The sequence below is a fragment of the Thermobia domestica genome, chromosome 4 (genome assembly GCF_964235325.1).
Source record: "Thermobia domestica chromosome 4, izTheDome1.hap1.1, whole genome shotgun sequence".
NCBI classification, from domain to species: Eukaryota; Metazoa; Arthropoda; class Insecta; order Zygentoma; family Lepismatidae; genus Thermobia; species Thermobia domestica.
This window is the reverse complement of record NC_137457.1, coordinates 61,260,161-61,287,515: the sequence shown is the minus strand read 5'-3', so window position 1 is coordinate 61,287,515 and position 27,355 is coordinate 61,260,161.

Below are 27,355 nucleotides of genomic sequence, written 5' to 3'. Positions count from 1 at the left end.
ATTCAACATAATCATTGTTATTTTTTGTAAATGTAGAGCCATGCATTACACTGAACTTTTTCCTACAATTAAGTAATTTTAAGTCAAAATTGGACCGATACCCCGGCATTTAAAGCTAGAGTTAATAAGCTCAAGTTGATCTTCACTGTATTATTAGCTCGAATAAATCCTAAATTCAAAACAAAAGTGCGACTTATACTTATACTTATATTTCATTTAATTTCGAGTATTTCTGGTGGTGTGTTTGCTACTAAAATTAAAGATCCAGAAATCCAACTACTGACCATGATTTCTTCATGGAGTCTTTACGAACTCTATTCTATTTTCTTTACGAATTATTATTATTGTAAACGTGGTGGTGAGGGCGGGGGAAGCGAAAAATAGAAGGTATTATAAAAGCAATATATGAAGACTTTCTACAAGGTTCTTCCAATCTTCAGAAATAATGGGCCATGCGTCCCCCCGAGAATAACATTCTAGTTACGCCACTTGACATATTTTTAGCTAACTAATATCTCATCTGTTGTAAATGTATTTTGAAACTTATGAAATATCTGAAAAATTGATATTCTCAGAAGCCTATATCTTTTCTTAAACAACTAATTTTATGTGCAATGTAATTAAACAAGTTATATTACAAATAAATTTGTCATTGAATGCTGGCCCATTAAAGAGGTATAACAAAATCCCTTCGCAAATTAAATGGAATGAGAGAAATGAGGTTACATTGCTTTCTCTAAAGCTGTGTTTTTCGCAAAGTAAAAGCAAAAGTAATTAATACTTACAAATTAAAAGTATACTCAGATCGGGATAAGTCTTCGTGAGAGATTTCTTTTTTTTTTCCTTCCGACCCAACTGAAGTCAGAAGCTATTTGATCTGAGAAGAGTTTTCGACATATCCCTTCGATAATGCTATTCAATCTATTCCAAAGCTCTTCAATTTTTGCAGCCTTATTTTCTCCTATTTTTATTAACTTCTGTCTCTGTAGGAAACAGAATGAAGCTTTTGAAATAGAACTTACTACTAGTAATCAGTTAACATTTGACAGTGTAAAATATTAGTAAGGAACGAAGTATCTACCTGTCAGTATTCACTAAAGCTTCGTTTCTAAACATTGCTTACCTTGTCCTTCGTCGAAAAGCTATATAGCAGCCCGCAGCAAGTCACAAAAAATTGGGGAAATAGGAAAAGTTAGGGGTGAAAAATGACTATGTTTACTGAAGGTCCTTCTATATTTTCCTATAGTAAAAGTCACTATGCTAAGGAGGAACACGATATTTCGAGGCCAGTATCCCTAGCCCCTTTGGTTGTGGGCTTGCTACATATTTTGTAACAGTGTGAAATATGTAACACAACACCCAAACAAGAGACTCAATGCAATATTAAAAGAAATATCTTGATGCTGAATTAAAACGTGAAAAGTCTGATAGAGACTAAGGCACTGACCAAGCTTAAAGATACTAAAATCAAAGATTCGAACACACAAGAGAAAATACTAGTTTTAACGAATATTACTTTATATATTTTAACATTAGCACATAGAGTAACTTACAAAAATTTTCAATATATAGGAAAAAGGAAAAAACTAAATTGGTTAATTGATTTGAAGTCAAGCGCTCCTATCAACATCGAGGCTATATGAGAACTGGATCTACAGCTTACGTGTGATCTAGGGGCCTATTCTGGATCAGCTGACTATCGAGATGTGACGCAAGTCGCTCGGAAGCGCTACGTTCCGACTTCTCTAAGTGTCGCTAGCGGTATTTTCGTGAGCTAGGTAACGAGAAATGCCTTCGTTCAAGTAGTCAGCTCAGGGGCAGTAGAGGTCGCAACTCGCTAGCGAAAAGAAGATAAATATGTATGCTCCTGTTGCGTTGTAGCACTAAAAATAATTGAATATCCTGAATGCAAATATAATTTATGAATTAACACTACGCTATTTTGTTATGTTATTTTTAACTTCATCTCATCACTGAAGTTATGCGGAAGATACATACATTTTAATTCGCTTGTTTGGGAGAGATTGTTCAAATATTACTTTCGGTTACGATATGTATGTTTCATATTCATGATACTCAGTTCTATTGTCTAATCCTTTTGGAACTAGTATCTCAGAAGGGGTCCACACATTAATGATATATTGGTGTGTTTTTTTTTCAAAAAATATATTCTTACCGTACTGATTTAAAAAGATATATTATAGTAGTCTTATTAACTATAATAGAGTCTTATTATAGTTAAGAAAATTTAACTATGTATTGCATTTTATTCAGCTTTGCACCAACCTAATGAACTTATTGTTAACTTAATAATATTTTAAAAAAAACTTAATTAAGCATTTAAAAAATCAAATTAACATTTTTAAGATTACGCCATAAATTGACCTAACCCATATGGGTTAAATTCTAAATTTGGCCGTCGATTTCAAGGAAATTGGAAGACGGTGGGGCAAAAATCCGTTTAGTCCAAAAGGTGAAAGTGTAATGGAAAGAGCTTCACAAGGCTTTCTCGTGGTCTGATTTTCTTCAAACTTAGCACATATATACTAGACCAAAACAAATCGACAGGTATTTATTTTGTTTCTTTCGGAAAATAGGTTAAGGGGAGCAAAGGATCCCTTTGACTAAAAGAGAAACATTAAAGAAACGAAACTCTTCCGATGCAAAGATGACTTCAAAGTAGGAAATACGGGTTTTGTCGTTTTTGTGAGTAAAGAGTTTCAGGGGACAATGTTTCCCTTCGAAATGGCAAAGGACCCCACACAATTATTACGGAAATTAGATTTCGGTGGGATTGCTTGAAATCGTGATATGTTTGGCCACAACAGGTACACAACAGCCATTTGACCACAACAGGACCACATTTTTGAAAACAGCCGAAGATAACGATATTCTGGATTTCAGTAAAAGTGACCGAAACCGCAAAATTTTGTAGATATTTTGATGCTGAGGAAAAGTCGTAACGGACATAACCACCAATCACTGACTACAGGACCACTTTTTTGAAAGTAACCGAAGAGTGATATAGTGAATTTCGATGAAAATGACTTAAACCGTGATATTTTGTAGATATTGTGATCCTGAGAAATATTCTCAGTAGGCACAGCCACCTACCACTGACTGTTGGCCACAACAGGGCCATTTTTATAGGACGGATAGGGATTTAAAGAAAATCTTAAACCTTTACGTTTTCGGTCCTAGTACTCCCTGTAATTGTCACAGGGAAATGAACTATACCACGTTGTAAAGGTTATCGAACGCAGATTCCAACGAGGAAACATTTTTCCCTCGTTGTAAACTTGTAGAAGAAGAAGAAGAAAGTTATGAAGAAAATGAGATTTTTTGTTTTTGGAAATTTGTCAAAAGCTGGCAACACTGTTACTTGTTACGCAGGAAGAAAATACTTTTTCGCGTACGCCAGACATTGGGTAGAATCATGTAGAAAAGTGAAGGGAGAAAGTTCAATACCAAGTGAGAAAAAATCCGAATGTGTTTCCTACTAGAATCATCCTGCACACATTTTTCGAAATAGTTTGGTCTACCCTGACATCCCTAATTGGCACAGAGATAGAAGCCGAACCTCATTTGAAAGCTTATGGGACAGATTTCAACGAGGTTACTTTTGTGCCCCTCGTTCCAGCCCCTAAAAGAAAAAGAAGAAATTTAAGAAAAATGAAATAAAAAATACATTTTCTCAAAGTTGGCAACACTGTTATTTGTTTTTGTACAAGAATGGCCATACACAGGGTATCATTAGTTAGGATGTTTATTTACCTTTATATATACCACTTTTTATGCTTGTAGATACTTTGGAGGGAGAGTCTCCCTCCCACACTCTGAGATGAGGGGGAAATAGTATATATAAGTTCTCCCACTACCCTTCTGCTCCTGTAAACGAAATGCACACCATTGGAAAGTTTGATCCCTCCTAAAAAGACAAGCACTTAAACCATCTCTTTAGATTAATAGGAGCGAGGTGATGGAGGTTTTAACTACTGGCTCAGCCCTTGAGCCGTTGAGGTTAAGGTTAGATGAGCAGAACGTAACAGTATTCTGGATTTCGGTGTTATTACTTCCTGACCGTTTGGCCACTACGAGGCCACTTTTTTTTGAAAAAAAAAGTAGAAGATAACTGTATTCTGAATTTCGATGGAATTGCTTGAAGCCATAATATGTTGTTAATATCGGATCCAGAGAAAAAGTTTCAATGTTCACAACCACCCATTCCTGAACATTTGACCACTTAAGGACCACTTTTTTGACAACAGCAGAATGTAGATATTGTTTTCGATGGATTTGGTTGAAACCTTAATACATTTTAAATATTGTGATCCTGAGAAAACGTCTCAATGGACACAACCACAATTAATGACCATTTGGCAACTATAGGACTGCATTTCTTAAAACAGCAGAAAGGTAACGATATTCTGGAATTTTGGTGGAATTGTACTTTGCTGGAATTTTTGGATGTGCCCATTGAGACTTTTTCTCGGGTACACAATATCTACAACATATCACGATTTCAAGCAATCCCACCGAAATCTAATTTCCGTAATAATTGTGTGGGGTCCTTTGTCATTTCGAAGGGAGCCATTGCCCCCTGAAACTCTTTTCTCGCAAAACGACAAAATCCGCATATCCTACTTTGAAGTCACCTTTGCATCGGGATAGTTTCGTTTCTTTAATGTGCTCTTTTAGTCAAGGGGACCATTTTTTAAAAAGGGGCCCTTTGCCCCTCTTAGCCTATTTTCCGAAAGAAATAAAAAAGTACGTGTCGATTTATTTTCGGTCTAGTACATATGTGTTAAGTTTGAAGAAAGTCGAACGACGAGAAACCCTTGTGAAGGTACCTCCTTTATACTTTTACTTTAAGGACTAAACGAGTTTTTGCCCCAAAGTCTTCAATTATGAAAATTTACTGGGGAGGAATAGATAATTTTCTCATTTGTGTGTTTTATGATATATCAGGTAAGCAAAAGTTCTCTTTAGATTTGTTTATAAGTCAATAGAAAAATGTAACTATTTCACGAGCGGAGGGAACTACTTGGTCCGAGGTTACAGCATAGTTGCATTCTGGGAAACTAAGGACGGAATAAGGCTGCAAGTTTACATAGATAACCTATACTACTAGGTTATAGTAGTACTACTTTTTCCGGGATAAACTATATTACTACTACTACTAGCTTGTGGTTTTATATCATATATTACCGAGAACAACAAAGATCCTTGCGCACTGCGAGGTTATAATCCGCCTTCGCTCGCTCGGCAATACTGTGCGAATTAAGGGCAACTCTAACTTATTATGCCGCTGCTAATACCTATTACTTCTATTACTAATACTAGCAGTTTTATTACACTTTTCGTCGAAAATCAGGTGGACAACATACATTAGAACAAATGCTGACCTATGAGGAGGTAATATAAGTTAAGCCAACTAAATTAAACATAAAGCAAATATAAACGAAAAACGTTTACAAGAAAGCAGTACTATAAGCATTATTGTTGTGCTCACATAAATCGGATTTGCAATCAATGTAATAACTACTATCACTGATGAAATCTTAGCTTTTAAGGATCCATCTTAAAACTCTACAAAAACCAAACAACTACAATCACTTTCTGCATCAAAAACATTATTTTCACCTTATCTTCAGTTCTCACATTAATTAATGAATGGCAAAAATTTACTTTGATTCGCACAGTCACTTCAACACTCAGTTCTTCGGCTGTCAAGAGTATTCTTTGCTATGTTTTGTTATTTTTTTTCTAAATTGTGATAAAGGTAGAAATCAACGATCTCTGGGGGACTCCTAACCTATTTCGCTGGCTCAGCTATATTTCGTGAAGTGAATAACGAGATCTTACATGTGCAGCCTAATGTAAAGTGTAGTATAATCAATTTTACCAGTAAAATTTATGAGTGATTTGGGATAATAACATTTGCCCTTATTAAAGTAAAATGTATAATCTTCCCAAAAAATCACCAACTCGGTTAGATAATTCAAGGTATTGTTGCTCGGAAGAAGGCGGTGGTATTATTTGCACATAATAAACACCAACGCATAATTTAACTTTTACTGTTTTACTTTATTTTTAAGCCCGTATAACGACAAAACCCGTATTTTCTACTTTGAAGGCATCTTTGCATCGGAAGAGTTTCGTTCCTTTAATGTGACTATTTTAGTCAAAGGGACCCTTTGCTCCCCTTAACCTATTTTCCGAAAGAAACAAAATAAATACCTGTCGATTTGTTTTGGTTTAGTATATATGTGTTAAGTTTGAAGAAAATCGGACCACGAGAAAGCCTTGTGAAGCTATTTCCTTTACACTTTCACTTTTTGGACTAAACGGATTTTTGCCCCACTGTCTTCCAATTTCCTTGAAATCGACGGCCAAATTTAGAATTTAACCCATATGGGTTAGGTCAATTTATGGCGTAATCTTAAAAATGTTAATTTGATTTTTTAAATGCTTATTTAAGGTTTTTTTAAATATTATTAAGTTAACAATAAGTTCATTAGGTTGGTGCAAAGCTGAATACAATGCAATACATAGTTAAATTTTCTTAACTATTTGGTCTAGGAATTAATTCGTGAGGGTGGACAAGAGATGGCGCAACGAACGGAGCGTCCAACAGTTCCGTGTATCCACACATGTGTTGCAAACCCCTGTCATCGCGTATCGTTCGTAGTATAGGGCAGTGGATTAAAGCGTCAACAACACCAGTTTGTAGTTAAGTGAACATGGCGCAATTTGTGCCTGATAAAGTGTTTTTGCGGGGTGTCCTGCTGCATTACTTTAACATGCAGAAAAGTGCGACTGAAAGTCATCGTATTTTGGTGGAAGTGTATGGTGAACATGCTCTAGCTGAGCGAACGTGTCAGAAGTGGTTTGCACGGTTTAGAAGTGGTGATTTTGTCTTGGCAGACCAAGAGCGAGCTGGACAGCCAAAAAAATTTCAAGACGAAGAATTGGCAGCATTGCTCGAGCAGGATTCGTGTCAAACGCAGGAACAACTTGCAGCAGCATCAAACAACAGTCTCCAAACGCTTGAAAGCCATGGACATGATTCAAAAGATGTCATATTGGGTTCCACATGAATTGAAAGACAGAGACGTTGAAAGACGAAAAACCATTTGCGAATTGCTGCTTCAACGACAGAGCAGAAAGGGGTTTCTGCATCGAATTATTACGGGTGATGAGAAGTGGATCCATTACGAGAACCCTAAACGAAAAAAGGCCTGGGTGAAACCAGGTGAACCAGGTCCATCACAACCAAAACGCGATATTCACTGTGCAAAGGTTATGCTGTGCATATGGTGGGATATGAAAGGTGTGGTGTACTATGAGCTGCTGCAACCGGGTGAAACCATGAATGGAGAACGTTATCGACGACAATTAATGCGTTTGAAGCAAGCTCTGGCCAGAACACGACCAGAATGGGAGAACAGACATGATAAACTTACTGTTCAACATGATAACGCTCGCCCACATGTCGCAAAACCGGTCAAAACCTATTTAGAAAATGTCGGATGGGAAGTTTTACCCCACCCGCCGTATTCACCAGACGTTGCTCCTTCGGACTACTGCTTGTTCGATTGCATGAACAACGATTTGATTGGACAGCGGTTTACTTCTTCAGAAGATATCGAAACATGGGTTTCTGACTGGATCGCTTCCAAGGATGAGGACTTCTTTCGCCACGGAATCCGTACATTGCCTGACAGATGGGCGAAAGTGGTAGCTAGCGATGGACAATATTTTTCGTAAGGTATTTATGTATTTTGTGTTTGTACTACAGCATCAATGTGTGCGTACCAACCGCACGAATTAATTCCTAGACCAAATATAATAAGGCTCTATTATAGTTAATAAGACTACTATAATATATCTTTTTAAATCAGTACGGTAAGAATATATTTTTTGAAAAAAAAAACATACCAATATATCATTAATGTGTGGACCCCTTCTGAGATACTAGTTCCAAAAGGATTAGACAATAGAACTGAGTATCATGAATATGAAACATACATATCGTAACCGAAAGTAATATTTGCACAATCTCTCCCAAACAAGCTAATTAAAAATGTATGTATCTTCTGCATAACTTCAGTGATGAGATGAAGTTAAAAATAACATGACAAAATATAATAGTGTTAATTCATAAATTATATTTGCATTCAGGATATTCAATTATTTTTAGTGCTACAACGCAACAGGAGCAGACATATTTATCTTCTTTTCGCTAGCGAGTTGCGACCTCTACTGCCCCTGAGCTGACTACTTGAACGAAGGCATTTCTCGTTACCTAGCTCACGAAAATACCGCTAGCGACACTTAGAGAAGTCGGAACGTAGCGCTTCCGAGCGACTTGCGTCACATCTCGATAGTCAGCTGATCCAGAATAGGCCCCTAGATCACACGTAAGCTGTAGATCCAGTTCTCATATAGCCTCGATGTTGATAGGAGCGCTTGACTTCAAATCAATTAACCAATTTAGTTTTTTCCTTTTTCCTATATATTGAAAATTTTTGTAAGTTACTCTATGTGCTAATGTTAAAATATATAAAGTAATATTCGTTAAAACTAGTATTTTCTCTTGTGTGTTCGAATCTTTGATTTTAGTATCTTTAAGCTTGGTCAGTGCCTTAGTCTCTATCAGACTTTTCACGTTTTAATTCAGCATCAAGATATTTCTTTTAATATTGCATTGAGTCTCTTGTTTGGGTGTTGTGTTACATATTTCACACTGTTACAAAATATGTAGCAAGCCCACAACCAAAGGGGCTAGGGATACTGGCCTCGAAATATCGTGTTCCTCCTTAGCATAGTGACTTTTACTATAGGAAAATATAGATGGACCTTCAGTAAACATAGTCATTTTTCACCCCTAACTTTTCCTATTTCCCCAATTTTTTGTGACTTGCTGCGGGCTGCTATATAGCTATTCGACGAAGGACAAGGTAAGCAATGTTTAGAAACGAAGCTTAAGTGAATACTGACAGGTAGATACTTCGTTCGTTACTAATATTTGAACACTGTCAAATGTTAACTGATTACTAGTAGTAAGTTCTATTTCAAAAGCTTCATTCTGTTTCCTACAGAGACAGAAGTTAATAAAAATAGGAGAAAATAAGGCTGCAAAAATTGAAGAGCTTTGGAATAGATTGAATAGCATTATCGAAGGGATATGTCGAAAACTCTTCTCAGATCAAATAGCTTCTGACTTCAGTTGGATCGGAAGGAAAAGAAAGAAATCTCTCACGAAGACTTATCCCGATCTGAGTATACTTTTAATTTGTAAGTATTATTTACTTTTGCTTTTACTTTGCGAAAAACACAGCTTTAGAGAAAGCAATGTAACCTCATTTCTCTCATTCCATTTAATTTGCGAAGGGATTTTGTTATACCTCTTTAATGGGCCAGCATTCAATGACAAATTTATTTGTAATATAACTTGTGGAATTACATTGCACATAAAATTAGTTGTTTAAGAAAAGATATAGGCTTCTGAGAATATCAATTTTTCACATATCTCATAAGTTTCAAAATACATTTAAAACAGATGAGATATTAGTTAGCTAAAAATATGTCAAGTGGAGTAACTAGAATATTTTTCTCGGGGGGACGCATGGCCCATTATTTCTGAAAATTCTAAGAACCTTGTAGAAAGACTTCATATAATGCTTTTAAAATTCCTTCTATGTTTCGCTTCCCTCGCCCTCACGACCACGTTTACAATAATAATAATAATAATAATAATAATAATAATAATAATAATAATAATAATAATAATAATAATAATAATAATAATAATAATAGATTAGAATTCGTAAAGGCTCCATAAAGAAATCATGGTCAGTAGTTTGATCTCTGGATCTTTAATTTTAGTAGCAAACACACCACCAGCAAATACTCGAAATTATATGAAATACTGTACTTTATCACGCATAAGTCGCACTTTTTTTTTTTTTTTTTTTGAATTTTGGATCCAAAAGGTGGTCGTGTCTTATACAATGGTGCCTCTTTCCTTGCACTTTCCATTTTGTTGTTTTCGCACAACATGTCTGTCAAAATTCTAGATTCTTTCCTTTGTGGTCATTGTTAGCCCAACACGTAACAAGAAAGTAGTTGATAATACGTGCTTTTGGTGTTTCTGTGCGGACTTGTTGTTGTGCTCATTGTGGTTTTCTCTTATTTACATCAATTTTACGTTTTCCAAGATATGGCTGCAAAAAGACATTCGTACAATGCTGAGTACAAGTTAAAGGTTATCGAATGAATAAAACTTGGTTCAATTACTTTATGTATAAGGTATGCTCCATAATTTTCATTTGTTGTAAATTTCGAATCCAAAAATCATGGAGTTAATTTAACGTCCCACCTTTATGCACCTAGGCTAAGCGTGATGGTGATAATGGAAATTAAAGGATCTCGTGGATGAAGAAAGTGGGCATTTTTATTACATCCAGGCAACAGATTATAATTTTTTAAAAAAATCGATGGGTGGACGAAGTATACGAAGGTCACTACGAAAGTTTTGAGATGTGAAATAACTTACATACTTAGAAACAATTTAACATTTACATTTTCTTGAAGTATTCACTATTACACTCTACACACTTTTGCATCCTCGAAAACCACTTTCGGAAGGAGTGTTGTCAGTCTTTTTCTTCAAGTTTTGAAAGTTCATTCTAGTAAGCCACTAGAGCTTCTCTTCCCACGCATGCGATCTTTGATCCTGGGGAACAGAAAAAATCACACGGGGCCAGGTCAGGGTTATACGGCGGATGAGTCATAAGTTTGACCTCCGTAGATTCTAAAAACTGAATTGTGATGTTGGCCGGGAGTAAGGACGCGTTGTCATGACGAAGCAGGATCCCATGTAATCCAGTTTTTGGACGCCGTTCCCAAAGCTTCTGGAACACTTTTGTTAGGCAAACAGTGTTGTACCACTGAGCAGTAACAGTCCTTCGTTCTTCAAGTGGAGCAGTTGCAACATGGCCAACGAAATGAAACCTTCCTGAGCCGAAGATAATCATGAAGATTTTTTGTTACTGCTGGCGATCCAATGTTCACTGTAGATTCAATGTCCTTGAAAGCTGTTCGAGGATTTTCTTGAATCATTTGTTCCACAGCGGCAACGTTTTCATCTGACACAGCTTTTGCCGGACGTTCAGCTCTCTCTTCATCTTTAAGCTATGTCCGGCCTCTTCTGAATTAACCAAACCACCAAACAATTGTAGCACGGGAAGAAGCAAGGTCACCAGATACCCCCTGCAAATGGCCAAGGCTTTGTGTTTCGTTCAAATCACTTTTGAAATCGTAAAGGATCATTGCGCGAAAATGTTCCCTTTCGAGCTCCATTCTAGACAGCCGAATACTGCTCACATTAACAAACAAGTGAAAGCGATACGGCCACGCCGATAAGTTAGGCGATTTGAAACTTGTTTTGCTTCTTCGCTCTGGATAACACTACCGAACGCAATTGTCGGAATTCAAATACTGTGCCACAAATACTATGCGTCTCTCAAAACTTTCGTAGTGACCCTCGTGCTCACTAAGTGGGTCAAATGCAAACACAACTAAAATGGTTATGCGTAAATTTAGGTAAATTTATTACATTATTCTCATGCAGTAAAAAAATTAGGGGTCAGTTTGGTTTGTCCACTTGGCCCCCTCTAATTACGCCTATGGTCAAGTAATGCATGGATACTCCACTTGAACATTTTAATGACTCGAATTAAAAAAATACAATTTGTCAATTATCATCTCTAGTTTTAGAATGTCGCGAAACCTGATAGTTATGAACAAAATCATTGCAAAAAAAAAAAAGCTGTACTAGTTAAATTACTGTTGCAAATTTAAATTTCTTCCATTTGTAGTAACCATGTAAATAAGTATGAAAAACTGTGCTGCAGCAAAAATAACTTTTTTTTTACTTGTAAAATGTTAACAGTAACTATGTAGGAAAAGGCACAAAACGTATTTTATGTCCATTGCACAACTGTAAAATTTATATGAAATTAATTCATATTTAATATTGATGGATTTGTCTTTCACGTATGAAAGCTATTCACTAGAATATCTTCGTAGTTCGTAATATGTATTATGACTTCTATTCATTCCTTAATTTTTTAAATTTGTTTGCTGTATTTTAACGTTCCTTGGTTATGCTTGGTGGTTAAGGAGACTGGAACCTACTGATTGTAGTGGAATCCGAGCCCCTTTTTTCGTTCAACTGTACCCCTACTGGGAATCGAACCCAGGATCTCACCTCCTGTGGTTGGAATTCCTGGATTGATTCCAGATCGCGTCGTACTCGTGGGTTTTCTCGGGGTTCCCCCGTTTCCTCCCACTTTCTTCATTTCACCATTTCACTAATATCTCATCATCAACGTCTCCTTTAGCCTAACCGACATAACTGTGGGACGTTAAACTTAAAGCTTTCATTTCATTTTTTCGAACCCAGGACCACGCGCACAGAAGGTTAGCGTGCTAGCCATTAGACAAAGAGGGTCTTTTCTTCCCTTCAGTGGTATTTGTGTTTTAACCAGTAAGTGTGTTACTTTTAGTACATTAATTTTCAAAAACAAGTTCTACTTTTGAGATTCTAAATTTTTTAAGTTTATATTGTTCACCGAGCAACTTCTGTCATGGAAAAGAGGATAGATGGCGTGGCGGAGGCATTTATAATTGATGTAGTTGGAAGGTAGGTAGCTATCTCAAGCTCATTTTCGAGGAGAACAAAGTCCAAAGAAAATCAGCACGTAAGTATATATTTTGTTGCCTAAATTAATACGCAGAGAGGAAACATTTTGATTATAGGTAGTTACGTGCGTGATAAATTTAATAGTTAGAACAATTCAATTACTAGTAAAAGGAAACATATGCTTCTGTTGTAGCGAGTGTTCTAAGCAACTCGTTACCAGCAATGTGGATTTCAGAGTATCCATGTAGCAGGGCCTATTCTGTTGATGGTTCTGGCGGAGACGTCTATTGTATTGAGAATCTCGGGAACATTCTGGAAGCGATTTCCACGAAGTTCCTTCATCTAGACGAGATGTGGACCCGGTCGTACGATTCTCACTTCAAACATCATTCCAATAAATAGTGTTTAACGTCCCACAGTTATTCGCCGACTACTGAAGACGGTGATGATGAGAAATAAATGAAGAAAGTGGGAGAGAACGGGAGAACCCCGAGAAAAACCCACGCGTACGGTGTTTGTCCACCACAAAGCTTACTTGACGTGCGATTTGATCAAACCAGGAACCCTACACACTAGAGGTGAGCGCTCTACCACTGAGCCTTGCTGCCTCTACATAATGAATTCATTTGTACTCTTCTTGTTTATAAACATAGACAAGGAGCTTATAATTTGAAACTGCGAAAATGAAGTCGTCATAAAAGTGTTTATGTATAGAACGAGGCTTAGGGAGACGGTGATCATGATAATGAACGAAATGGAAAAATGAAGAAAGTGGGAGGCAACGAGAGAACACCGAGGAAACCCTCGCACATTGTCTTTGTCCACCACACAGTTCACTAGTGTGAACTGGGTTCAAACGAGGGGTTCCATGCATTACTATTTGTTCATGCATATGTTATGGATTTTATAGCTCTTGGCAAAAGATTTTTCTAGTATGAAAATTGTTAAGTGCTGGCGCCGTTTGCTTGAAAATTTAATACTCCATAAATTTCAACACAAGAGATGATAGTAAGACTATTCATGGCTTTGGATTAATTGTTTTAACAAAAGAGACACTGACCAAAGCTTAAAACTTTATTTTAAATTATAATTTGTAACTGTTTCGTATATCTAGCATATCCTTCTTCAGACACGATCGAAATTAAACTCTGTTATAACAACATTTATATATATGTCTGTATTTTCATTAATTTCGATCGTGTCTGAAGAAGGATATGCTAGATATCCGAAACAGTTACAAATTATAATTTAAAATAAAGTTTTAAGCTTTGGTCAGTGTCTCTTTTGTTAAAACAAGAGATGAGTGTTACAAATTAATAATTGAAAGTGTGCAGAGACATTTACTCAACTGCAACACAATATATATGTGAAAAGTAATTTTCACTTATTATTAGCATTGTTGTAGCCTCCCATTTTCTGTTATGCTAGTGTTCGCAACCCTAGCTTCTGTTTCCGGCTAATACAAAGATTTTGTGGTGTTAACTGAACGTTGTGAAGGAGATTGTAAATTACCGGCTTGTCGTACTATCGGCAACGAATTTTCATAAACTGAAATTCCATATGATGATTAAGTCCGTTTCACTGCAGCCGAGAAGTTCATCCAGCTCAGAGACGGATGGAACCAAATGCCCCCAAACTCAGTCACGGAGGAACAAACCAGCAATACTAATCAATGCAGCAGTAGGTTAGATTACCTGTCAGCCGAATTATTTTAGCTTTTCCGTGCGTTTCCCTAAAACTTGTGGAGATATTGTAGAGATATGGATAAATTACGCTCCGTACATATTTTCCTTAGTGAACCTGTAATATCTAGGCGGGTAAAAGGCAGTACCTATGTAGTATATGAAAAAAGTATGCTCCGTACATATTTCCTTAGTAAACATGTAATATCTAAGCGGGTAAAATGCAGTACCTGTGTAGTATATAGATAAAGTACGCTCCGTAGATATTTCCTTAGTAATCTTGTAATATCTAAGCGGGCAAAAGGGAATACCTGTGTAGTATATGGATAAAGTATGCTCCGCACAGATTTCCTTAGTGAACATGTAATATCTAAGCGTGTAAAAGGCTGCCCCTGTGAAGTATAGAGATAAAGTACGTACCGTACATATTTCCTTAGTAAAAATGTAATATCTAAGCGGGTAAAAGACAGTACCTATGTAGTATATAGATAAAGTATGCTCCGTACAGATTTCCTTAGTAAGCATGTAATATCTAAGCGGGTAAAAGTAGTACCTGTGTTGTATATGAATAAAGTGTGCTCCGTACAAATTTCCTTAGTAAACATGAAATATCTAAGCGGGTAAAAGGAAGTACCTATGTAGCATATGGATGAAGTTTGCTCCCCACAGACATGTAATACCTAAGCGGGTAAAATCAGTACCTGTTTAGTATATGGATAAAGTACTCTCCGTACAGATTTCCTTAGTAGACATGTAATATCTAAACGGGTAGAAGGGAGTACCTAGGTAGTATATGGATAAATTACACTCCGTACAGATTTCCTTAGTAAACAAGTAATATCTAAGCGTGTAAAAGGGAGTACCTATGTAGTATATAAAGTTCGCTCCGTACATATTTCCTTAGTAAAGATGTAATATCTAAGCGGGTGAAAAGTAGTATCTGTGTGGTATATAGATAAAGTATGCTCTGTAAAGATTTCGTTAGTAAACATGTGATATCTAAGCGGGTAAAAACCAGTACCTATGTAGAATATAGATGAAGTATGCTATGTAGAGATTTCCTTAGTAAACATGTAATATGTAAGCGGCTAAAAGCCAGTACTTATGTAGTATATGGATAAGGTATGCTCCTTACAAATTTCCTTAACAAAGATGTAAAATCTAAGCGGGTAAAAGGTGTTAGAAGTGTAGTATATGGATAAAGTATGCTCCGTACATATTGCCTTAGCAAATATGTAATATATAAGCGGGTAAAAAGTAGTACCTGTATAGTATATGTATAAAGTATGGTCCGAGCAGATTTCTTTAGCAAACATGTAATATCTAAACAGCTAAAAGGCAATACCTATGTAGTCTATAGATAAAGTATACTCCGTACAGATTTCCTTAGTAAACATGTAATATCGTATCAAATAAAAGGCAGTACCTGTGTAGTATATGGATAAATTACACTTCGTACAGATTTCCTTAGTAAACATGTAATATCTAAGCGTGTAAAAAGCAGTACTTATGTAGTATATAGATAAAGTTCGCTCCGTACAGATTTCCTTAGTAAAGATGTAATATCTAAGCGGGTAAAAGGTAGTACCTGTGTTGTATATGGATAAAGTATGCTCCGTACAAATTAACTTAATAAAAATTAAATATCTAAGGGGGTAAAAGGAAGAATCTATGTAGCAAATGGATGAAGTTTGCTCCCTACAGACATGTAATACCTAAACGGGTAAAAGTCAGTACCTGTTTAGTATATGGATAAAATACGCTCCGAACAGATTTCCTTAGTAAACATGTAATATCTAAACGGGTAGAAGGGAGTACTTAGGTAGTATATGAATAAATTACACTCCGTACAGATTTCCTTAGTAAACATATAATATCTAAGCCTGTAAAAGGCTGTATCTATGTAGTATATAGATAAAGTTCGCTGCGTACAGATTTCCTTAGTAAAGATGTAATATCTAAGCGGGTGAAAACCAGTACCTATGTAGAATATAGATGGAGTATTCTATGTACAGATTTACTTAGTAAACATGTAATATCTAAGCAGGTAAAAGGCAGTACCTACTAAGTATATAGATAAAATATGCTCCGTACCGATTTTCTGAGCAAACATGTAATATCTAAACGGCTAAAAGGAAATACCTATGTAGTCTATAGATAAAGCATACTCCGTACAGATTTCCTTAGTAAACATGTAATATCTAATCGAATAAAAGGCAGTACCTGTGTAGTATATGGATAAATTACGCACCGTACAGATTTTCTTAGTAAACATGTAATATCTAAGCGGGTAAATAGTAGTACGTGTGTAGTACATGGATAAAGTATGCTCCGTGCAGATGTCCTTCCGTTCAGATGTCTTTCCGTACAGATCGGAAACTGTGTAGTAGATGGATAAATTACACTCCGTAAAGATTTCCTTAGTAAACATATTATATCTAAGCGGATAAAAGGCAGTACCTATGTAGTCTTTAGATAAAGTATGCTTCGTACAGATTTCCTTAGTAAACATGTAATATCTAATCAATAAAATACAGTACCTGTGTAGTATATGGATAAAGTTCGTTCCGTACAGATTTCCTTAGTAAACATGTAATATCTAAGCGGGTAAAATGTGTTACCTGTGTAGTATATGGATAAAGTATGCTATGTACAGATTTCCTTAGTAAACATGTAATATCTAAGCGGGTAAAAAGCAGTACCTGTGTAGTTATGGATAAAGTATGCTTCGTACAGATTTCTTTAGTTAACGTGTAATATTTAAGCGGGAAAAATGCAGTACTTTTGTAGTATATTGATAATCTACGCTCCGTACAGATTTCCTTAGTAAACATGTACTATTTAAGCGGGTAAAAGGCAGTACCTGTATAGTATATGGATAAAGTACGCTTTGTACAGATTTCCTTAGTAAACATTCTTTTACGTACTCCCGTGAACATACTTAGTAAACATACGTAGTACATAGTATACTTATTACCTTTGATATATTTTGTCCTAAGCCTTCAATTGCATCTATAACAGATTGATCTTGTTCTTTATATTTTTCGTATTTTCTTCGATTAGCTTGTTTCATTTTCTTAAATCTTTTAGCAAGTTCTTCTGTTAACTTTATATATTTCTTAGCTTCAGCAGCACTTAACTGACTCATTTATTATATAAAGGAAAAAATAAAAAATGTAATACAACGTACACGTTTAGGTATGTTCAATCACGTTTCACTCCAGTCTATACTTATAAAAAGTCTTTAATTTTATTTCTGTATTTGCCATTATTCGTTTCCCTAGTCATATCTATTGTTAAGAAACCATGCTATTTTTCCGAACACTTATTGCATAAAGATTGTAATTTTTCAAACGACATATCTGATCCAACAAATTCATCATATATGTGCTTTAAATTTGTGTTATCCTGTCTAAAGATGCAAAGAAAATTTAAATTGTCTCTTATTAGCGGTTTTGGTACTTTAGAATATGTTTGTCCGAGATAGAAACAGTTCAAACATTTATGACGACCTCGAGTAAAATATTCTCTATCGTGGTCTTGTTGTTCTAAAATGAAATCATCAAACACTACCACAGAATTGTTCTCATAGTCATCTAATGGAATTATCTCTCGTTCTAATATCTCGCTCTACGTCTTGGAAAATTTGTATTAGCTATTGATATTTAGGCTTTTGTAGACTTTTAGAATAGATATAAACATTTGTATATTTAAACCATTCAGGTGCTAACAAAAAAATATCAATCATTAACGTTGTTTTACCACAAACACTAGACCCAACTATTAGGCATCTTATATCATCAGGTAACAACACACCGTTCCTCTTTTTCTTTGTGGCTTTTTCTGTTAACTTTACTTTAATATCCCAATTATCCATTTTATTATTTATTATATATTAATTGAAAGTATTTAATTTAAACGGTTACTCATCTGTACTAAGCGTGTACTTGCATTATCCATTTGAAAATGATTTTGAAGTAGATGTTACGGGATTTCATACAACATATTTAACACCAAAAATTACAGAAAGAAATATTAAATTAACATTTTGTAGCGATGATAATGTACTTTCAGAGCAGGTCACAGTTCAACCTGGTCAATATAATTTAAAACATTTAGAAGAATACATTAAATAAAATCTCCCATACTTGTGCAATCCTTTAAAAGATATTAAATTTACTGAGGACAGTAAGAGCAATAAAGATAAAATATTTAACAGAGATTGTAACATAATTTTAGATACCATTAAAACATAATGATACAACACATAACGAAACAGATTTAATTGCGACGTTTAGAACAAATGCAGAATTTAGAGAACCAATTGTACATTAGCCTAGAAAAAATATATTTTTCCCAATACAAATTTAATAATTTGAAAGTTTCAATTCGAGATGAGAATGGTGATTTGATTGATTTTGGTGGAGCTCGTATAACTGTTCTTCTCGCTGTTAAATAGATATAAATTTGTATATAATAGATGTGGATATCTTTGCTAATGTGAAAAGTAGGAAGAATGATGTCATTTGCAAAGAGCTCAGAAACCTTATTAATCTAGATAAAGTTTTAACATCAAATAATAGAACATGGGTTGATTAAAGAAAGAGAAGACTTTTTAATGTAGCTGATGCTATTGACCAACAGGATGTTGTAACTTTTCATCAGCTTGAGCCAATAAATAGTCAATTAGAAAGTGATAGAAAAATTTTAAGATGTATTAAAATCATTACAAAACACATACATAAAAGTACAAGATATTAACGCTCTTCGGAAACAATATATGGAAGAAATTCAAAAGTCTAATAATAATGTAGTTCTTTTGATTAGTGCGAAGGTTCCTATATCAGAATTCAATAAATACAAAGCAGAAATGTCATCGCAGTTAGAGAATGTTGTTAGAAAGAACGACATAGATAAATTTGTTACAAAAGAAACACCAAAAATCAAACAAAGAAGCAAATATGTTCATTATGAAGAAATAAACTATAAATCTTTTATGTCGATTGAGAACTAAGAATGTTAAAGACCCAATCTTTAGAATATATACTCTATCGAATGGTTATAGGTTTCTCTATAATGGGAAAATAATGCATATGGAATTAAGTTTGGATAAATACTATCTACATATATTTTTGCACGATACTTTAGTTGACACTTTTCCTTTAGACGTTAAAATTGGTGATATAATTACGTTTCATGCAGATAAAATTTCAGCTTTTGAAGAAGGGCAATTACTATCTGTTATTATGTAAGTACCAAGAGAACTTAAATGATTTTCTATATAATAAACGGGATGTATTGTCTTAAGTGTAAGAAATCAACAGATGCGAAGAAAAATACCATTAGAATAGAACAAACAAAGAATGGAAGATATATTAAGAAATGTATTTGTTCTGTATGTGGTGTTACTAAATCTCAATTCGTTAAAAAGAAAGATTGACTAGAAGAAGGTAAAGGTATTAGAGAATACATTATAGAAGAAATTCACAAACCTTTCAGAAAGAATTATCCTAGGTTAAGTGTTATTGTTAAAAGTATAGATGATTTTTGGCAAGGAGATCTTGTGGAAATGGACAGCGGAGTATTAAAAGGTGTTTCCAAGTTAAACAAAGGCTATAAGTTTTTGCTAACGATTATAGATGTGTTTTCGAAATATGCGTTTGCTGTTCCTGTTTAAGATAAGATCGGTAAGAATGTTACAGAAGCATTTATATCCATACTAAGAACAAGAAAACCTAGTAACTTACAAATTGATGAAGGCAAAGAGTTTTACAATAAAGATTTTAAGAAGATGATGGAAGAAAATAAGATTAATCATTACTCAACCTATAGCGGTAAGAAAGCTTCTGTTGATGAGAGATGCAATAGAACACTTAAACAAAAATGTGGAAGAAATTTACAACGCAAGGAAATTATAAATGGATAGAGATATTACCAACACCAGTTAGTGAGTGTAATAATCCGCTGAGTAGAACAATTGGTTTAAAGCCTATAGAAGTTAACAAGAAGAATGAACGAACAATATTGGAGAAAGTGTATAAGAAAGAATATAAGCATGTTAAGCCGAAGTATAAAATTTGTGATTATGTTTGTATAAGTAAATCGAAAGGGTTATTTGAGAAAGGATATACGCCTAATTGGTCAACAGAAGTATTTGTTATTAGCGAAGTTATCCCATCTAATCCACCTACGTATAGAAATAAATGTTTAGAAGAAGAAGATGTACAAAGTAGATTTAACGAACCAGAATTATTAGACGAAACTTAAAGATGAATACTTGGTGGAAAAGGTGTTGAGAATTAAAGGTGACAAAGTATACGTTTATTGGTTAGGATTTGATGATTCACATAATAGCTGGATAGATAAAAGTAACGTTGTAATGTAAATGTAAATGTCTTTTATGGAATAATAGAAATAAAAGGTTAGTTTGAATGAGATATGTTACGAGCAGGAGAAAATTAGTTTCCTACAATTAGTGGAAGCTAAATGTAACGTCTTATATAGAACTAAAAGTTACAAGCGAGAAAGACCTATTAGTTTCTGGGAACATATTTCTCGCTATTGCTTCTTGGATATCACAAAATTTCAATGATAACCGCTATGATCACTGGTTAGAAAACGTACCAATTATTACAACGAAAAACTCAACTGCTCTAATTATAGGAACTGCATTAAAACAACTTACGAAATAACACTTGCAGATAACGAGGAAAATACAGTTAAAGTGATTTGCTATAAAATAAATATGATTACTATTGATAGTTCTCTTAGTTTACACAATATTTGCTACGAACATATTAAAGACAATTATTTGTATAGTATTTTGGTGATTTCAAATTGATTATAGATAAGAGTACAAGGTATTTCAATGTACTAAGTTGTGCCTAGATGGCGGTAAGAGGTTCGATCACTGGTTACAAAATAAACAATCAAAAGAACTAATAAGGTATTATGATGAGAAATTCAACTCCCGGAATTCTGGTAGTTGCTTTTCCACATATGAAGTAAAAGGAGGAGACAGAATCGACCTCGGTTATTTCAGGAACATATGTATACAAAAAGATATTTCTTTCTATTGCAATTTGGATATCACAAGACTTCTATGACAAAGGCAATGATATTATCGAAGATTATTTCGTTTCTAATTTTTAACATATTCAAGAAGACGAAGAAGAGTTGTAAAGAATAGTAAAAGAGATAGAACAAACAATTAGGAGATTGAGAATTCAAAATGAAGAACAAGAACAAGAAATAATAAATTAAAATCAATAGCTGCAGAACATACAGAAGATCAAGGAAAAGTACACAAGCTGGTTATTATTAAAAAGGATCTCTCCCCTATTCAACTACCAAAGATATTAGAAAAGTACGACATAGACAAAAGAGAACAAGTTGAATACTACGAAAGTTACAGGTATTGGGTTGGAAGAATTCAAGAGTGTAATATAAAGTCAAGATTAAAATGCCTCCAAGAAAAATATCCCAACATGGCTATATTATCTAAAACCAAAGACCCAAACTCGATTAACCTTATGAATAAAGTAAAAGAAAAAATATGATTGTGCTATTTCTCATATATATTATTGTCATGTAGACTTAAAGAATGCGGATGGGAAGAAGATAATGACTTTGTTATTGATTTGTTTTTAAATATAAGAGACAATTAACAGCGATTTTTGGGTTTAGATATTCGTAAAGGTAAGGGTAATGAATTTTGGACATCGCTATCAGAAGAAGACTTGGTAAAGAAATTGATTGTTTATATGACCGGTTAACACTTGATTAAGAATATAAATGGTTAGAGTTGTAATTTAATATGTTTCGTCCTTTATGGTAATTAGTTACAAAAGGCAGCCTCATAACAATGGGTAAAAATTCTATATAATAAACATGCATCTGTCATTTCATCCATATTGCCACAAAGATATAACCAATTAAGTTTGTCTGAGAAATCTCTAATAAACTCTATACTTAAAGTTTGAAAACTAAATTTGCATCCAAACATATCTATTGTACTTATAATTGATCAATTTTAAAAACTCCTCGGAAAACTTTTTTTCCTCATAAGCAATGCCCAGTATGTTTTGTTTTATATTTTCTCTATGAATTCTCTAATAAAATCTTCTGAAATATCTTTTCTAGCTAGTATAAACGCCCAATCCATATTTCTATCTCTAAACTCTCTCAGGAATGCTTCCGGAAACTTATTATGATGGGATAACTCAAACCAACCAAAAATATTAGGAATCTGTCTAATCACATATTCGGGTAGCCTTTGTTTAGAGATGTCGTTTACTTCATTGTTCTTATATACATCCTCCATCATGGCATTTTCATTGTATTCGTTTAAACAGTTCTCTGTAATCCTTTTTAAATCATAGGCGTTCTTTTTAAACCTACTTATTATATCTTTATCGGACTTTCTCGATTAAGCTAAACAACAAAAAGTAACGAAATGTTACTCTTCAAACAACAAAGGGTAGTTCTTGCATTTGATAAAACTTAGATATTATAGGGCAAACAACAATACAAAAACGTTTTTAATAGATAGATGGACGGTTAGATAGATCTACAAAATAATTTACTCGTTTAGAAAACAAAGAACATAAGCTACTTCACTGTTGTTAAAGACGACGATATACATACATGGTTCAAATCTAAAGACGTGGCCGAGATACTTAGATGCAAAGATACAGATAAGACGATCAGAAATCACATAGATAAAGAAGATAAACAAATATATTGAGCTAAGTCTATCTAAAGAAACAGACTGTGATCCAGACAAAATGGAGGGGTTGAAAGTACAAAAACAATCCAAACCCGACAAAATGGCGGGGTTGAATCGTAATGAAAAAATACAATATTCATCAATGAATCAGGTCTGTACTCGCTTATTTTAAAATCAAAACAATTAAAAGCAAAAGATTTTAAACGTTGGGTAACTAGCGAGTACTACCATCGATTAGAAAGACATGCAAGTACGAATTAGAAAGCAGAGTTAAACAATTAGAAGAGATCAACGTTACAACAGTTTTAGGAACATCTTCATACTGATCTTAAACTAACAGAAGCGTTATTAGGAAAACTGATATTGTTAAAAGAAAAGGAAATGTTACTAAAGAACAAGAGAATAGAGTACTAGAAAGATATACACCAGAATCAAATTGGGATAGTGATAAAGAACTTGAGCCTACAAATGATAGTGACGAGGAAGATTTGAAGAAAGAATAATAAAAATGAATTAGTTTAAATAAGATTATTAGTAAACTTTGATGGGTATTCACATGAAAGCCCCTATCCTAATACAATATGCTAATAAACATCATAATTACCATGTCACAATGAGTATTAGCTGTTGTATTAGATAACGAAAATGATTAAATCTTTTCTCTATTTTATATAGTCGATACTTGCTGTTTAGCTTATATTTGACAACGAGTTATTTAAATATCGAAGACAAAATTAATTTTAGTAAATCATTAGGCATGCTAGATGATTTATTTAAAAAATCAATAATAGAGAACAATAAAGAACTAGAGTGTTTTATATTAAAGTCTAATGCTATGAATCTTCCTTCTAATATACTAGAAACGTTAACTGAAGAACAGTGGGATACAATTTGTGCAGGTAATTTGAACGAGGATTGGATGAGAAGATACGATGATAAAATTAACTTTGATCTAATTAATATCAGAGTATCAATACCTTTCAGATGAGTTTATAAGAGACTATGATGATAGATTTAACTTTTATGTTTTATCATATCATCAAGAGTTATCAGAGGCTATTATGAGGGAATATGCTAACAAGATAGATTTGGGACTAATAGCAGAATATTGTGAAAATAGAACTACTAAACTATCTGAGTCATTCATGATAGAATTTAAAAAGAAATTTTATTAGGAAGTGTTCACAAATGTAGAAATACCAAGAAATTTATATTATTGAAACGAAAATGAATTAACTTTTATTATATCACTGATAACTTTGATGGGTTATTACCATGAAAGCCATGTTCTAATACAATATACTAATAGACATCGAGATTTCGTATGTCACATGCATATTAGCTGTTGTATTAGATAACGAAAATGATTAAAATTATTTTTTTCATATAATAAAAACAAGAGAGTAATTATAAATAATTTAGTTAAACATACTATAAAAACTTATGTAAAGGAAAGGGGATAAAAGGTTATTCCTGATTAAGAAAAGCAGAACTTATTGACAAACTTAATGAGCATGACAATCTTATGCAATTACCATTCTACAATGCAGATAACTATAGTGATTTAAATATAACACAGCTTAAACAAGAAGCAAAGACATTAAATGTACATTATACAGAACATTATAAAGGACCAACTTATAAGAAGAGTAAACAAGAAAAACAATAAAGGCATTTTTGAAAATACAAAGCTAGAACAACAAGAACCGAAAGTAAAAAGTAAACATTTAAAAAGGATAATTCCATTTGAAGATGCTCTGATTGAAGAACCAAAACCAGCATGGATATCTATAAAAATAGAACTAGAAGAATCAGCATTCAATTAGCGTTTACAAACTATTAAAGTTTAAAATACAGGTGGGTATAAAGACCCAATAAATTTTTAGATTCAAGTGGAAGAGTCTATTAACAAAATCGAAGAAGAAATAAAATTTCACCCAGTCAAAATTAATGTTGTCCTCATTTGTGACTATATTAAAGATAGAGAAATATAAGAACGCTATTTCAAAACATCAAATGAGAGAATATTAGAATCAACTGCACTTAGATGAATATATATCTCATGCCAAACAAAAGCTTCGTAGAGAAATGGAAAAATTTGAAGGTGGGGGATCAGGATGGACATTGCAGCAAATTAAATACTTACAAATCAGATTAAACAAGTATGTACCAATAAGAGCTTCTTCCTATATTGAACTTCCTAAACAAATTAAATATAAGAAAGCAGTGATTTATATTAAAAATAAAGACAATAAATCTTTCTTATACTCTAATGCAAGTTATTTAAAACCTATAGACAGATGTTCTCAGTATCAAAGACCTTCGCATTATAAACAGCTTGTTAATAAGTTGCAAAAGAAGTATTGTGATAACATTGAATTTCCTGTAAAATTAAAAGATATTCCAAAATTTGACAGAAGAAGTAATATTTCTATCAATGTTCACAGCTATGACAAGAACTATAATGTATATACACTTCAAATCACAAAAACAAAGCAAGAAAAACATGTTAATTTATTATATATAAAAGAGGGTCAAAATATGAGTCATTTTTGCTGGACAAAAAACCTATCACGATTAATAAGAACTAAAGTGACAAAACACGAGGAAAAACTATACTTTTGAGATAGATGTTTAACAAGACACTTTCGAAATGAGAAGCAGTTGCAAAACCTTGAGCTATATTGTAAAAAGCATAGAGCATAGAATAGAACTTCCAAAACCATACAACAATCAAATAGAATTTCAAAACTACAATCGATCTTTAAGAGTTCCATTTGTGACAATTGCTTACTCTGAATGTATTTTATGTAAATTAAACATAGAACACGATTGTAGTAAAACAGTAAAATATTAAAAGCATGTGCTAATGAGTTTCTGTTACTATGTCAAATATTCAAATGGAAATTATAAAGCCCTTGTTAGTTATATAGGTTCAGATGCTGCAAAAAATATTTATTGAAATGTTACAAAAAGAAGCAATAGAAATTATGAAAATATATAAAAGGATAGTAAATATGAACCCCATTACCGTTGAAGAAATGTAAGCTTATAACAGTTCGGATACTTGTCATACATGTGAGAAAAACTCGAATTACTTACCACTAACCGTTGAGAAAAAAATAAATATATTGAAGAAAATACGGTTCTACAAAGATAGAGATGATCTGAGTGAAAAAATAAAAGAATGGAAATATGAATTAAGAAAATGTTTGTATAAGATAAATAAAAATAAAGCAAAAGTAAGAGATCATGATCATTTAACTGGAAAGTTTAGAGGTGCTGCTCTCAGTTATTGCAATTCAAACTATAAAAATCCTAATTTCATTCCAGTATTCATGCACAACTTAACTGGTTATGATACGCATTTGTTCATTAAGGAGTTACCTTATGATACACACAAAATTAAACTGATCGCAAATAATGAGGAAAGGTACATAACATATGAAAAATATATAAAAGCTGGACCAAAAGATGGAATAAATTTAAGATTTGTTGATTCATTTAGGTTTGTGCCAAAGAGTTTAGCAGCATTGGCTAAAAATTTAAAACCAGAACAATTCCGAGAAACATTCAAGTTCTTCCCGATTGATAAACTTCAGCCACTTACTACTAAAGGTGATTACTTATATGATTATGTTGATTCATTTGAAAAATTAAAATAGTATCTTCCATTATCTATAGACATATTTACAAACAGATTACTAGCAGAAAAAATGAGTTTTGAGCGCCATAAGCATCATGTACGAGTTTGTAAAGAATTCGATTTGAAGATAGAAGAGGACTATACAAATCATTGCAACAAAACAGATATCCTCCACAATGTGTGTTGAAAAGCGTATGGATTAGATCCTGTATGGTATTATACAGCACAAGGCTTATCGCGGGATGCAATGTTAAAGATGACTAAAATTAAGCTAGAAATGTTAACTGATTATGATAAAATACTAATGTTAAAAAAGGATATACGAGGAGCAATCTCAATGCAGTAAAAAGTATGTAAAAGCTAACAACAAATACATGAAAGATTATAATAAAGATGAGTGTTCAAGATATTTAGCGTATCTAGACGCAAACAACTTATATGGATTGGCGATGAGTCAATACATGTCTTATAAAGATTTTAAGTGGGTTAAACCTTACATAGACATAATGAATATTTCAGATGTTTCTGAAACTGGCTATATACTAGAAGTTGATTTAGAATATCCAAAGTATTTGCATAACAAACAT